The sequence below is a fragment of the Episyrphus balteatus genome, chromosome 3 (assembly GCF_945859705.1).
Source record: "Episyrphus balteatus chromosome 3, idEpiBalt1.1, whole genome shotgun sequence".
In the NCBI taxonomy this organism is placed as follows: domain Eukaryota; kingdom Metazoa; phylum Arthropoda; class Insecta; order Diptera; family Syrphidae; genus Episyrphus; species Episyrphus balteatus.
Window position 1 is genome coordinate 112,177,819 of NC_079136.1, and position 12,090 is coordinate 112,189,908.

Here is a 12,090-nt window from a genome sequence, read left to right on the forward strand (position 1 = left end):
AGAAAAACACTCGTTCGTTTTTATGGTGTGTGGAACTTTTTATATTTTTCTTGTGCGTTAAGAATGTGAATCTATTTATGGATACTTTTGTGTGTGTTCAATGGGCAGTTGATTTTGTGCGTGTGGTCAGGTCAAGAAATAAAAAGATTAACTAGAGAAGGCCGACACGGTCCTGTGGCGCAATGGATAACGCGTCTGACTACGGATCAGAAGATTCCAGGTTCGACTCCTGGCAGGATCGACGAACATTTTTTTTTATTTTTTTATTTTATTAAATTTTGAAAAGGGTTTATAATGTTTTGTATTAGTAATTCTGTAATGACAAAAAATTTGGATACCATAACCAATAAATAAATCATGTCATAACTCATGGCAATCAAAAATTATTGTCCTGTTTACTGCCGATACCGGAAGACTCTTTAATTTTTTTGTATACCTACCTACATTTTTTTGAGCAATTATTACATAATGCTTCATTTTCATGAAAATAAATTGAGGGTCTTTTCTTGAAATTTAAATAAAAGTCTCTCAATTAGCCAAACAGGATTAGAATATGTACATTCAAATTGAGTTCAAACTAGAGATGCCGCGAACATTCGGCTACTATTCGGTATTCGGCCTATTTTTCTGGTATTCGATATTCGGCCGAATAGTTTAAATATTCGCCCGAATACCGAATACCAAATGGTGAAGAAAAAAGACATAAATTATTATCCCAAAATGTGTGTTTTATTAAAAAAATTGTAATTTTAGTATACTTATAATCTCAAAAGGCAAGTGTGGTGAATGAAAACTATTTGTTCCGCATTTGTTGTTATTAAACAATTACGTTTATCTTCGTAGAATATTCCTGCTTCGCTGTAAACACTTGTCCCAGGAGACGAAAGGTAGACTTTAGCAAATGTTGTCAAAATTGGAAATTTTGTAGTATGTGTTGACCACCACTTGTATGGGTCCGCCGTTCGATCTTGGCGAACAGTCCTCATATATAATTCGATTTCAGATGTCTACCTTTGCAGTAGTAGGTAATGTGTTCAGACATTTATCTTAAAAGTAGTTCAGTTATTCATAGTTACAATACGATGTTGTTGGGAATTCTTAAGCCACATCTATTCTTGAGACAAAGTATAAAATTTTTTAAATTACCAACGTTTTTTTCTGAGTGTCCTTGGCCGAATATTCGGTATGTAAACACTTGTCCCAGGAGACGAAAGGTAGACTTTAGCAAATGTTGTCAAAATTGGAAATTTTGTAGTATGTGTTGACCACCACTTGTATGGGTCCGCCGTTCGATCTTGGCGAACAGTCCTCATATATAATTCGATTTCAGATGTCTACCTTTGCAGTAGTAGGTAATGTGTTCAGACATTTATCTTAAAAGTAGTTCAGTTATTCATAGTTACAATACGATGTTGTTGGGAATTCTTAAGCCACATCTATTCTTGAGACAAAGTATAAAATTTTTTAAATTACCAACGTTTTTTTCTGAGTGTCCTTGGCCGAATATTCGGTATTCGGCCGAGGAGCGTGGCCGAATATTCGGCCAAATCAATGTTCGCGGTTTAAAGTAAAAAATAATAAAGAGGTAAGTTATTTAAACAGTCGGACCTTAATAAAATCTAATCGGAATATGAAACCCTAAAAACCGGATCATTAAAAAATTACGTTGCAAAGTTCCAAAAAATTGCGATATGTGATGCGACTATTTTAGAAAACCTTTGCGGATGGTATTCTATGGTCTTTCTAAGGTCTTTCTAAAAACAGCTGAAGTAAAGTTTTACGATACACAATTAATAAGGAAAAAGCATGTAAATTGGAGTGTTTTCTAAAAGGCGAAACATTTTCTATAGGAAGTAAATTAACAGTTTTTTTACTTCGTCATGATGGAAAAATACGCAGGCTTGTGCTGCATAACACATTATGGTTTTTCATGCTGCTTCAAGTAGATTGTAATTCAAATTAGTTGCGACATTATTTTTACCGATAAGTCCTTCCTAGTGGAACTTGATGGCCATTTTAGCATCATATTTAATCGTAAAAAATTCCAACACCTGTCTAAAAAATGTATCTAAAAGATTACTTCTTTAAAGGCAGGCAGTAAATAAAAAGAAAAAAAAAGTGCACATAAAATAATATTCCCATATCTCATTGCCATCATTATCATATTTAAAATCACACCGATCTGTTAAAATGGTAATGATTGTCTATGAACAAGTTCACTAAAACTTTGTATTTTGCTGCGTTTCCATATCTCTGGTGCTCTTAAATTATTTTTATGGTGTGAATAAAATTATTAAGTTTTTGTAACGACAAAACAATGACGGCATAAATAAGATAGCAATCAACCCAAAAAATGACCACAAGGCGGGTTGAATTATATTTCTAATTCAACCAAATTCGAAATGAAACAGCGGAAATATTAGTCACATTAAGTTGCAGAATAATGGAGGGTATGCGGTTGGATTTTAAATAAGGGAATTAAATGCAAGAATCATTTAGTGTAGCAAATCTGACGTTTTACGAGAAAGTTTGACTTTAATTGTCTTTTTTCACTTCCGGCTGAAGTCAAGAACTACAGTCTTTTAAGTTACCTATCTATTTCTCATAAAGAGAATATTGTGATTTAACTTTAATTTTTTTTTTCATGCTTTGATTGGCATTGTTGTATATAACCTACTTTTAAGTCTTTTTTAAGTCTATTTTTTGAAATGGAATAATTCCCTATCATATGTAAAAAGAGTTTGAACTTTTTTTCAATGGGTTCTTCATGCTCAAAGTTTTTATAATCAACATTTTAAACTTTTTATAGGTACTGCCCTATAATTTTACATAATTCTTCAATTTATCGCCAAAGCAAGAACCAAGAAAACTCCACACTTGGAATACGGTCATTTGGCAGTTTAAAATAACATTGTTGTACTCGTAGCAAAGCAAGAGAAGTTAATTTAAAAAAATTAAAATAATAAGACAAATTGATTGATTAATTATAACTTTAATATTAAAAGCAACAAAATTTAATATTTTTGGTGCATTTTGAAAAAATGGTAGGTAATCAAGTGTTTCTGGTATTATTGGTTTTAATGTTGTTTGTAAAAATATCAATATCAAAAAAAAAATAATTTAAACCTTAACTTACCAACTATGTTCTTGTGTTTAGAACGAATATGAAATGATGGACGCTACTCAAAGTTGCTTGAGTTTTAATAAAAAAAAAAATATTTTGATGCTTCGCTGTTGCGTTCACGAAATGACAATTTCTTTAAAAATAAATATTTTCTGTAATAAAAAAGCTTTTATTCCATTTTGTAATACATTGATATAAAGTTTGATGATGGGTATAATAGGATACTAATTTATTTTGTCTTCCACAATGGCGAGGTTAAAGGTAGCCGAGATTTTCAATTTTATAAATTTTTGGTGTAAATTTAATTATCAAAGTAAGTTAACTTAGAAAATTACAATTTTCAACGGTAACTGGAAAATACTTGTAAGAAATAAGTGACCAATTGAGGTATAAAGAGTCTAATTTCAAGTATTCTTTGATTTTGTATACATGAATATTCATTTTAGAAACCATATGATGTGCCTTATATTTCTATCATGCTAGTCCTAGAAATGCATTTCTATTTATACATTATACATATTTTCATACCAAAACCAAAAAAAAAAATTTAAATAAATGATTTCCCCAGACAAAAATACCTAAATGCAAAAATTCCACAACTCCTTTTGTTTTCAAAATGATTTCTTAAACACACAATCCACCAAATCCAAACCCGGCAATTTCTGGATTATAGAGAGTTTAAGGGATACCGATTCATGGTAGTCTCTTGAAAGAAAAAATTCAAAAGCAGGAACACATCATAGGAAAATATAAAGTAGAAGCAGAATAAAAAAAAGAAAAAACCAAAGACAAAAATGACGTAACAAAGAAAAAAAAAGGAAATTGCAGGGAAAAGACAAGAAAAACAGTCCCGAAGGCGTTGGGCATAAACCAACAAACCAAAAGAATGACAGAAGACAGGCTACCACAAAATGGTTACCACTTTAGTATGTTTAGAAAAGCTGTGTTGAATATGTATTAATATAATTTTTTAACAACAATTTAAAGGCCGATAAACTTTATTTGTATTGGTTTTTAATAACTATTCGGGAATATTGAGCGTAGATTGTTGAATGATGAATGTTAAATGGTTCTGTTTTAATAGTTTAAAAAAGGTATTTTGTTGTTTTCAGTTCTAGGTTGATACGCGATTAGATAAATAATTTAAATCATAAGTTCAGATGCCAAACACTTGGGTGGGTTTTGGCCCATCGATTACGAACTTATGAGGCGACACACTTAGGAGGGCCAAAAATAATTAAAATGCTGCTGAAATCTCAATCGCTCGAAGATTGATTTATGGAATAATAACCCACCCAAATGTATCAACAATCTCTTTGGACTTATGACCCATTTCTCCAGTTGATTTCGTTCTAAGTGACCCAAGTTTGTTTTTTTTTTTTTTTCACTTTGACGAGTTAATTTTTATTAATTCCAGAATCAAAACTTACTGAAAAACATGTTTTTAATTCGCAGTTAAGTTCGGCATAAACTTGACCTTTAGAGATAATTTGTCTAATATTCGATTGAAAAATTGTTAGTTAGTGAACTCTGGTCTTATTGTTTGGAAGGATTAACTAATCAACTCAAATTGTATTTAACTTGGTATTAGTTTTCCTATGTTCTATCATTTCTTATGAAATTGGTCTTATTCTTCTTCTTCTTTTAAGTTTCAAACGCTGGAGATCTAGGTTCGATTCCTATCGGTTTTTGAATTCTTAATAAAATAAAGTTGTTATACCTTATTGTAATGAATACAGATCAAGACCTTAAACCATAATTTAAAAAAAAAATGCAATTACCAATTTTCGAAAATTTATTTTTTTTAAATAAAAAAAATTCAAAATCCAAAAACTTATTTCTTGAAAATTTTATTTTTGATTTATATCAAAACTGTATTTTTCTTACAAAAATTTGAATTAAATAAAAGCGAAATTCAGAATTTAAAAAACGGTTCAATGTCAACTATAGTTAATAATGACTTTTGAAAAAAAGATAGACCTTGTCCAAGAGCTCACACTTGAATTTTTTTAAGTAATTAAAGGAGTTTTTGAGAAAATTATACTTTTCTAAAATTGGTATATCAAAGGTATCGTAAGATAAATTTCTAAAAGGACCTAAGCGTTTAGGATATATGTAGATATTCGAGTCATGCTAGAGTCCTAGGATCGATTTCTATCGGTGTAAATTTGTTGTTTTTTTTAATTTCAAATAAAAAATTAATTCTATTTTTTTCTTCACAAGAAACCATAACTTAGGCCACTAACTAAAATATTCCTGTTAATTTCGAACAGTAATTTTTACAAATCACATCACGAGAAATAGATCTTTCTTTGGTCGCACCAAACTAATCTGAAACGCATTACGAATCTGTGTTTTTTCTTGCTATATTAAATCGGTATTTATTTTCTGAAACTTCTTTATTTTCCCAACAATCATAATGCTTTACACGGAATTGGTAATATTATCCTCTTAGTGAATTGTAAGAGGAGAAAGCGTTATTATTGCAAAAATGAACAACAGTACGTGAGATCTGTGTCCCGATAAAATTAAAGAAATTTCAATCAAAGTTTCTAATTTCATAAATTCTAAATTTGAACGATATTCTGTTTAATTTATGAAACAAAATTGTTGTTAAACCAAACGGGTTTTATTGGTAACTGTGTACGTTGCTCAGTAAAATTTTGCACAGTAAATAACAACAAACGATTACTAAGGATAAATAAAAGTACCTATTTGTTTGTTTTTTTCAGTTAACTTATTCATTTTTTACTTTTCAACAACAAAATATTACCAATAAAATAACACTGGCCAACAAGATTTTTACCATAAGAACCAAAATATTTATACTTTTCTGAAGGTTTAAGGCCTGCTGAATTCAAATCCGAGGTCAGAAATATTCTATTAGCCTCCGTTTTGTTATTATATCAAGATTAAGAAAGAGTCCTCTTATTGGGACACCCTATATTGATTGTGTTCAATGAGAAAATCGTCATACGTTTACGGAAATACAGTGGACTCTCGCTAACTTGAACATACGATAACTTGAACAATCCAATAACTTGAACATCCTATTTTCTTGAACTTTTTTATTGCTGACTCTATAAGTTGAATAATTTAAGTATTTGAAGCTCTGTAACTTGAACAAAAAAAAATGTATTTGAACAGAAGTTTGAATTTCTTCAATGTAGGTTACTACGTTCGTAATCGTGTTTTGCGTCATTTACATTAATTTATAATAACAAATTGAATTCATACTTTTTTATATGTTTCAGTAACTTGAACAATCCAATAACTTGAACAGGCCTGGTTTTGTATGTGTTCAAGTTAGCGAGATTCCACTGTACATATATTTTTCACAAGCTCTTATTGCAATTTTAACACAGTGGGTGTACCAAAAAATAATATAATATCAATTTTTTCAGACTGAACAAAGCTGTTTAAAATCTTTGCCATATGCTTTGGATCAGTATCCTTTTGTAAAATCCTTCTAAAAGGCATATTATTCTTGTCTTACGGCAACAAGACACTCCGCCATATGCCACTGACGTGACGTAAAATTTTGAAGCCATTGTATATTTTATAAAAAGAATGGACCTTCTCATTTGAAGAGCAATGTAACTAGATTTCCAGAACGAATACAACGGTAGTTTATTTTGGGATGAGTTATATATTTTCTAAAACTAGTTTAACTCTTCTTAACTAAGAGCCAATTTGAATAAACTGATTTCTAGCAAAAATAGCACTTTCATAAAATCTACGATAATACTGAAAAACTTATACCGTCCTTAAAAATATGACCACCACTGTATACGTTAACGTTTTGACTATGGGCACGTTCAAACACCTATCGGATAGGCTATCTGGGATACCCGTATCTGGAATATCTCTTTGAACGAAAAGCTACCCAGATGCCAGATAGCTTGCCAAAGCAGCTACAAAAAATTATGTAAATATTGAAGAGAGAAAATTGTTTTTTTTTTTAAAGCGAATTCCTTTTTTTTATTGTTGCATAGTACCTGTACAATCAATTAAACTTTAATTCTTGCAAATTTATTTTATTTTCAAGCTGAATAATTGTGCGAATAGAAATCAAAATAAAAAAAAACCAAATCTTTATCAGCTGATCACTCGGATACCTGAGTCTATACCAAAAATTCTCGGATACCTTCAGATTATTTTTTGACAGAAAATGGTTCGTTTCTTTGCTAATTTTTAACATTGTTTACAACAACAAAAAGCTATCCGATAGCTTTATGTTAACTGTTTGAACGTGCCCTATGACTGTCTCTATTAATTTGTAGAAAAACATAGACATATTATAGCGTCAATACGATGACGTATGATCGTAATCGTAAGCCGTTATTCGGCAGCTAAATCTTCAAATGGAACATGCCATGATAGGTACCTATTACATGCGTTCAATGAATTTAGCAGTTGGATGTTTCAATGTGATCGTGGTTCTGATTGGCCAGCTGTCATAAAAACAATATCGCTTTTAATTTTTGTTGACAAAATAGCTAACTTCAAAGAACTTACAATAACTACAAAATTGCATTCAACGCAAGGATACACCTCAGATTTTTATTTAGTTGTTATCATTTATTTCTCTCTTTTTATTGCTCAATTTTGAGGTATATTTTTCTAGTGGCAACCATGACACCATGACAATCAGACGAGAAAGATGACAAAAAAAAACGCAAGGACAAGAGGCACAAGGAGAACAAGAGTCCACATCTACACTTAAATTCCATTTCTACACACACACTCAAGTGAACTAATTTGTTATTGTTCTTTCTCCTCTCAAAACAAGGCGAATTCATCTTTCTGTCGTTTACCTTCATACATTTCTTTTTCTCATCGTCGCCTTTCGCCTATCCTATCCTATTTTTTCCTTGATTTTCATTTTCTTCCTTGTGAATAAAAAAATGCAAATGAGTTTTTTCTTTCCTTCTTCTCTCATTTCCAATGCATTTACCCATAAAAATTGTATCTTTTATTTAAAAATTTAATTCGACTGCGTAACCATTGACTTACCAATTAATTCGCTTTCCACCTGCTATAAGCTCTACAAAACACCGTGAGATAAATGCGTAAACTTCAACACTAGTTTGATGTGATCCAAGAAAGACATTAAAGACAATATTAATTTGAAAGAATTCACCACTACACCGGGAAATTTTTCCACACCATAGGTATTTCTTTTTTAAACAATTTCTATACATCCACACACACACACATACGAAAACTACTGTTTTTCATTTGATTAAACAATAAATTCGCTCGTATTTTGTTAATTTTATTAAAAAAAACAAAATTCAACATACGGGAGAGAAACAACAAAAATTCCTTTTGAGTTCTTCCCACCGAGAAAAGACAACCGACGGACGACGAGACGAGACAAAACGAGTAGAAGAACACACGATAGATAGAGATACCCCCAACAAGGGTGGAGTGTGCAATAATAGATGAGAATAGATAGAGATAAATAATTCCCAAATCCCAGACCGATGAAAAATTTTGGTTTTTCCAATAGAATTTTTGATTGGATTTCTCAAAACCAAATCAAATTTCTAAACAAAGACGATGAAAAATAGTAGATCGAGAGAGATTTTATTTTAAAAAGAAGATGAAGATTTTTATTTTTTTATAATTCCTTGATTCTTTATCTCGTCTGATTGATTAACCGCGATGTGAGAAAAAGTATGACCGACAATTCTGAAAAATTGAACTCGAATGCAGGCGAAGGAAAATCGAAAAACTTGAGGAGATGTTTTCTCCGCGATGTGGATATTGTTTGAAAATTGGCGGCGAATTGAGAAGGTGTTTGGTTTATGGTTGTGTTGGTTAGTTGTTTGACATTTTGTTTTGATTTTGATGTTCGTTGAGGAAGAGGAAAAGTAAAAGTGGATTGTATTTGATAAAAGTGATGCCAAAAATTCTTAATTGTGGATTTCATATAAAGAGTTCTATGCTAAGGTGTGGACTACACCTGTAAAATCAATCACAACAAAAACATTAAAAAAAGCACCGAGATTTTTTTAGAGGCAAAATTATATGGGACTTGGGCCATGTGCGTACATTAAGGAGGGAAATCCCTCTGGAAATTTTTTATTTTTGAATAATTTTTTTTGTGTCTTATAAATTCATTTATCAGTCGAAGAAACTGTTTTCAGTGGTCTTAAGCCAGAACTATAATTGGCGGATGGAGTCGGATGCTAATGTCAATTGTTGTTGTTTTCCATAAGTTTTCATCCGTCGAGTGCGGTTGCGAGCGCACTCGTCGGATGAAAACTTATCGAAAACAACAACAATTGACAGTAGCTTCCGACTCCATCCGCCAATTATAGTTCTGGCTTTAGCCTTAAATGAAGACTCAAAAGTCCCTAGATAGTCCCGAATCCCAGCGCTCCAAACCTACCACAGTACGAAAACGTAAACTTTAAACGCATTTTTCTCGAAACTCGTTTTTTTCCGCGCCGTGCAACGTAACTCAAATATACTAATGAAGCTATCGACTTGAAATAAAATGCTAATTACTAGTTAAATAATTGGCCATTGCATGAACCTAAAAGTTTAATAAAATAATTACAGAAAATATTTTTTGTTTACAATTTCTTTATAAAATACATTGTGTTTTTTCGTTTTTTTTTTTTTTGGTCTCTAATTTTTATTTAAGATTTGTTTTTACTAAATTTATAGCCCTATTCTGGCAAACCTCACAAGTTATGAGAACCTCACAAGGTGAGCTGAATTTGATTTTGTGAGGTTTTCGCGTCACAAAAACTTTCGAATTTGTGATCTGCTCTGAAGGAGGTCACAACTCACAAGTTGGATTTTTGCTAGCAAGAAGTTTGTTTGAAATAAATCCTCACAAAATCGAGTTATGATCACCTTGTGAGGTTCTTGTGACTTGTGAGGTTTGCCAGAATAGGGCTGTTAGGTTCATGCAATGCGTATAAATATATTTTATTGAAAAAAAATTTCTTTTTTTGATCATAAATAGTTTTCTGGACCAGAAATTGCACGGCGCGAACGCGAGGCGTCAAGTTCAAAGAGCTGTAGAGCCGCCATTTTGTTTTTTTTTTTTTTTCACTTCAAAAAAATTGTATCAATACTTCATAATGTCGATAATATCATATACTTTTCCAAATTTCAACAAATGGTTTCGGTTTTCCAAAAAAAAATTATTGAAAAAACTGTCTTCCAGAGGGATTTCCCCCCTTAAGGGCCAGTTGTACAAACGTGGTTCAGCCTCGAATCAGGAATTTAACCCACCGATTTCGGCGGATTAGCTGCGGGTCAACTTCGGTTCAAGCATGGATGTGGCTATTTTTACATATGTGGACCTTGCACCAGTGCTAAACCGGAACCTTACCACCGATTTCAGAAGATAAAAGTTGCTGAACCACGGATTAAATATTTGTACAACTGGCCCTAAAGAGACTAGTCTCAAAATGAAGCTGTAGGTTATTATATTCAATCTATGAAGTTCTTTTTAAATCAGAAGTCAGGGTCTTGAGATACAAGGCTCCAAAGTTTGTTTTTTTTTTTTATTGTTTTGACATAATACTGGTGGTTTTTTTCGTTAACATGTTCACTGTTCACTTTGGAGACTTGAAAATTTTTCGTTTCGCTTCAGCTGTGTACTAGTTAAAATCGGGATAACTATTTTCATAGTTAAAATCTACTATTTTAAATAGTTAAAAATAATAATTTGTGACTATTTAAATAGCCAGATGTAGGGAGGGACTATGAGACTATGAGGGGTAGTATATCTCCCTTTGCTTAGACGGGAGGGGACATTACCTATATAAAAAACCGCTAAAAATGAAAAAAAAAATATTAAATAGTTTTGTATTCTATTTAGAATCGTTTTTTTACACAGAGTGTTCCGAAAGTAATGGTTCAAAAGAAATATGAGGATAGTCCAAAATAAGGGCTAGCGGAGTTTGGTAGCTTGCTCTCCACTGTTCATAATTTAATTTAATTTTGTTTTTTTTTTTTTTTAATTTTTCACTGAAAAATTAGTTAATAATTTGAAACAATTGAGCCATAACTACAATGATCTAAAAAGTAAAAAAGTGGGAAATTTACAAAAGTAAATTTTTTTTATTTTTTTCTAGCGCTATTTGTTTTTGGAAACAAAAAACTACAAAAATAGTTTTTTAAACCGAAAAATAAGCTTTCTGCATCATTATTTTTAATTTATTGGTCGGAAAAACTGTCACAAAATGAGTTTGAAAATTTTCACTTTTTCAATTTTTGTAAAAAGTGGCCGTTGTAGTTATGCTTATGCCTTTCTTTAATACCTAATTAAAAATAATTGAATATAATAATACCCTGAATAAAAATGTGTATACTTTGACCTTTGACACTGGTTTTCCTCAAAGATACAGACTTTTGTTTAAAAAGAATTAACTGAATAACAGGTTTAATTCTTCTTCAACAAAAGTCTCATTTTTGTACCACACGACTTCAAACATGACTGTCGTCGATAAATAGAGGAGAAGAATTTTATTACTAAACTTGAGACGAGCTACTTTATAACCTCTTTTCACACTAGTCAAAATATTTCCCGTTCTAGGCAAAACTAGGCAAAATTAATTGATTTAATTTTGATTTAATTCCAACCGTGTTACACGCGCAACGAAAAAAAAAATTGATGGAAATCTAAATTTCTCCATGGAAAACCCCATTAAATATGCGACTGGCCATTTTTTAAGCAGTTATGCACAAAAATGCATTTTTGTCGTATTGCATTAAAGTAAATTTTTAGTCCCGTTCGAAAAAAAAATATGTTTTTTTATAAATTTTTTCTGAAAACAATGTTGTAATTTTTTGTATTCCAAAAATTTGGTTTTTGAAAGTTTTTTAATATTACGCTAACTACATGATTCTGTATTAAAATTTAATCGAATCGGTTAAATCGTTTAAACAAAAATCGACAAAACGGTTACGGAAGTCATCATTGGGCATCCGGCTAC

At 31.2% G+C, this 12,090-nt stretch overlaps 1 protein-coding gene and 1 non-coding gene across 2 annotated transcripts in view; one reads left to right on the plus strand and one right to left on the minus strand.

Moving 5' to 3' along the window:
* The window catches only part of LOC129916082 (GTPase-activating protein CdGAPr), a 146,139-nt gene extending 137,238 nt beyond the window's left edge, over nt 1-8,901 (minus strand). The window contains exon 1 of the mRNA XM_055995862.1: nt 8,141-8,901. The gene's annotated coding sequence lies outside the window, so the exon portion shown is untranslated. The remainder of the gene's footprint in view (nt 1-8,140) is intronic.
* Nucleotides 169-241, plus strand: Trnar-acg (transfer RNA arginine (anticodon ACG)). The gene has a single exon. It is a non-coding gene; the product is annotated as a tRNA-Arg (tRNA).
* Nucleotides 8,902-12,090: the final 3,189 nt, after the last annotated feature.